A 4,278-nucleotide genomic window follows, 5' to 3' on the forward strand; every position below is an offset into this window, starting at 1 on the left:
GAAGAACACTAGTGGGCCGGTAAGTGTTACAAACCCATCAAAGTTTACATCTTGTACTTACCTGTATCAATAATGCATTAAATGAAATAAATTATCAATCAGAAGGGCGTGCTTATACTATGGATTATAACTGGTCTTTGAAACCTGAAAGAATCTGGAAAATGAGATTCTCTGAAAACGGGTACGGTATTAGTGTTGTGCCCACCCCGTGGTGTATGGGTAGCGTGCTTGCCTTTTACCCGGAGGCCCCGGGTTCGATTCCCGGCCACGTCAGGGACTTTTACCTGGATTTGAAGGCTGGTTCCAGGTCCACTCAGCCTACGTGATTAGAATTGAGGAGCTATCTGATGCTGATATGACGGTCTCGGTCTAGAAAGCCAAGAATAACGGCCGAGAGGATTTGTCACGCTGATCACACGACACCTTGTAATCTGCAGGCCTTCGGGCTGAGCAGCGGTCGCTTCGTAGGCCAATGCCCTCCAGGGCTGTAGTGTCATGGGGTTTGGGAGGCGGGGAGTTATTAATGCTGTAACCATGCAAACTCGGTGTTCAGCCCACTGCGGACTCTTCTTTTAAGTGTTTCTTTCTTCTTTCTTAGTCTGTTTACACGCCAGAGTCGTTTATTCCCTCGGACTCAGCGAGGGATCCCATCTCTACAGTCTCAAGGGCAGTGTCCTAGAGCGTGAGACTTTGGGTCGGGGATACAACTGGGAAGGAGGACGAGTACCTCGCCCAGGCGACCTCACCTGCTATGCTGAACAGGGGAAGATTGGAAGGGACAAGCAAGGAAGAAGGAAGGAAGTGGCCGTGACCATCCCAGCATTTGCCTGCAGGAGAAGTGGAAAACCACAGAAAACCAAGGATGGCTGAGGTAGGAATCGAACCCACCTCAACTTAGTTGACCTCCCGAGACTGAGTGGACTTTTCAATCACTCTAACCACTACACTACAGAGACGGTTTTCTTGTAAGTGTCGCGGTTATTCATGGTATGTGTGGACATGGCTTTTATTTTAGAAGAATATATTGAATTATTAAGTAATTTCAGAATCTTTCAATCTACTGCGAAAGAATGCCTAGCCTTATTGTAACGCAGTGTAAAGAGATGACATTCTTCCACTATCGCACTGTCCCGTTCTATTTTCACTTTCTCGTGTTCCCTGGGAAATGAATATTAAAACGCACTCTTCAGGACCGGGTTTTTTTTTTTTGGACGAGTTGACAGCACTGGGGAAGCAAAGCTCCTTACCCCTTGCTTTCATATTGCGTCCCCTCGTCCTGTCCCCTCCTCTCGACCTTCCTTCTTCCCCACCTCTCCCGTTACAAGATATTCCACATTCAAAATATCGTTCGTTCGATTAACGTGGCCGGTAAATTATAACACTTGCTAAATAACATTTCTAAGAAATTGTTCAGAACAACTGCCGTCCGCCTCTGTGGTGTAGTGGTTAGCGTGATTAGCTGCCACCCCTGGAGGCCCGGGTTCGATTCCCGGCTCTGCCACGAAATTTGAAAAGTGGTATGAGGGCTGGAACGGGGTCCACTCAGCCTCGGGAGGTCAACTGAGTAGAGGTGGGTTCGATTCCCACCTCAGCCATCCTCGAAGTGGTTTTCCGTGGTTTCCCACTTCTCCTCCAGGCGAATGCCGGGATGGTACCTACCATAAGGCCACGGCCGCTTCCTTCCCTCTTCCTTGCCTATCCCTTCCAATCTTCCCATCCCTCCACAAGGCCCCTGTTCGGCATAGCAGGTGAGGCCGCCTGGGCGAGGTACTGGTCATTCTCCCCAGTTGTATCCCCGACCAAGAGTCTGAAGCTCCAGGACACTGCCCTTGAGGCGGTAGAGGTGGGATCCCTCGCTAAGTCCGAGGGAAAACCGAACCTGGAGGGTAAACAGATGATGATGATGATGATGACAACTGCCAATATTTCTCTTAATTTTAAGACGACAAAAATGGTACCACATTCTTTCCTCTATTATTCTAAACGGAGGACCGGTTCTTTTCAACAAATCATATGCAAACTGTTCACACACTACGTGAACATATATAGGACTAAGCAAGGTACCTTGTTGTGTTACTTATTGCTTATCTCTTCAGCAACTCCACACGCCTCCTTAGCTCAGTGGTAGAGCACTGGTCTCGTAAACCAGGGGTCGTGAGTTCAAACCTCACAGGAGGCAAGAATTTTTATCGCGTATGTACACACCCAAGCATTTCTGACGACTCCATACTAGATTACCCATGATAGAAAATTGTGTTCTGTTGCATGGTTAATAACGTAGAAACACACAGTGTTGCCAAACTAAAACGAATTATAGTCAAGATCACAATTCGATATCACAGTTTCGAAGGAGCATCATTTCACTTTCGATTCCTGAAAATATCGGTAACAACAATCTACACAAAGCCACGTGATCATGCTTCCCTCCCCCGTCGCCATAGCGGCGCCGCGAACGCGTTGCCTGAACACGACGCCATCTTATGGTTACTACTCAAACTCCATACGGATTCTGTAGTAAAAAGGATTCCATCATTATTTTTGTTTCATATCAGTCTCCCAGAAGAGATGAAGACTCTTCTTCCCCAAGATAGTATTAACAGTTACTTTTCACTGTAGAATCCGTACTGAAATATAGAGCTGCGCTGGCCGTGAAATTAGTCCTCGCTCGGGCTCGTGTGATGCAATATTTTGCCGCTAGGTGCACATTTAATTGTGCGGCGAGAAAAGTATTTTGTGACTAGCTGACCCGACAGACGTCGTACTGTCAAAAATAAATGACAATTGAACGAACTCAGTCCGCCTCTGTGGTGTAGTGGTTAGCGTGATTAGCTGCCACCCCCGGAGGTCCGGGTTCGATTCCCGGCTCTGCCACGAATTTTGAAAAGTGGTATGAGGGCTGGAACGGGGTCCACTCAGCCTCGGGAGGTCAACTGAGTAGAGGTGGGTTCGATTCCCACCTCAGCCATCCTGGAAGTGGTTTTCCGTGGTTTTCCACTTCTCCTCCAGGCGAATGCCGGGATGGTACCTAACATAAGGCCACGGTCGCTTCCTTCCCTCTTCCTTGCCTATCCCTTCCAGTCTTCCCCATCCCTCCACAAGGCCCCTGTTCAGCATAGCAGGTGAGGCCGCCTGGGCGAGGTACTGGTCATTCTCCCCAGTTATATCCCCGACCAAGGGTCTGAAGCTCCAGGAGACTGCCCTTGAGGCGGTAGAGGTGGGATCCCTCGCTGTGTCCGAGGGAAAAGCCGACCCTGGAGGGTAAACAGATGATGATGATGATGAACGAACTCAAATTCAGTATGTACTGCACGCAAAAATCAGAATAATGCAAATGACTACATTATCAACATCGAATGAGTTTATTTTCTATTGCTACCAAAAGTTAGTAACAAACTACTTGAAAAATGTGTTTTCATTACCTGCAATATTAATATCTGGATTGTGAATAAGGAAATGCTGAAATAGGTCACAGCATATCACTGTAACGTAGATGGGAACTGTTCAGCTGGTCTATATTTTTGGATATTTGTAAGGAAATGTATGGAATCTGTTCCTGTTCCTGAAACCAATGAATACAATGGATCTGGTGGTGGAATCAATGGCACTAATTTCATTTTGCCATTTGCGCAACACAACCCAGCGGCTTCATTTTTGTATTTCAATGCCTTACAATATTCGCAAACTGAGTTCATAGATCCAATAGCAACGCACTGGAAGGCACTGTAATCAATTGGAACATCGTAACTGAAAGCAGCTCGATTCAAATTTGCAAGATTATTAGCTAGACGACGCGCTGCACGGGTTTGTGATATCCGAATCCTTTCAGTTTCATTTCACTCTTCACGTTGTTGTGCAGTTCGATTAGACTGAAAATTATCTTGGCTTTTGGCATTTGGAGTTCTTCGACCGAAGTTGCTCCGCCCGCGTCTTATAGGCGGCATGAGTCTTGAAATGTGTATACTGTATATGGAAGCACACACAAAGTCAACCAACCAACCAACCAAAGAAATCGATTAACTTGTTTGTTGAGAAGCGAAGATTTTAAAACAATCAGGGTAGACAAAGGTCTCCAGCTATAACAAAACACGACACGGCATGCGACTGTCTGGAGAGCGTATGTTTGCGAGATCCGTACCGGCAGTCGGGGCAACCAGACAGCCAGCCGAGTCACGCGCGAAACCAAAACCCAAGGAGACGTTCTTCCTGTCACAAACCCAGAACTAAACGAGATAAGGACTTGGGGTTTGTTTTAAAAATAACTTCCATATCTGAAGACCA

At 46.8% G+C, this 4,278-nt stretch overlaps 1 non-coding gene across 1 annotated transcript; it reads left to right on the plus strand.

The window, feature by feature from the left end:
* Nucleotides 1-2,107: 2,107 nt before the first annotated feature.
* On the plus strand, nt 2,108-2,179 carry TRNAT-CGU (transfer RNA threonine (anticodon CGU)). Its single transcript has one exon. It is a non-coding gene; the product is annotated as a tRNA-Thr (tRNA).
* Nucleotides 2,180-4,278: the final 2,099 nt, after the last annotated feature.

This window comes from Anabrus simplex, chromosome 11 (assembly GCF_040414725.1).
Source record: "Anabrus simplex isolate iqAnaSimp1 chromosome 11, ASM4041472v1, whole genome shotgun sequence".
Classification (NCBI taxonomy): Eukaryota; Metazoa; Arthropoda; class Insecta; order Orthoptera; family Tettigoniidae; genus Anabrus; species Anabrus simplex.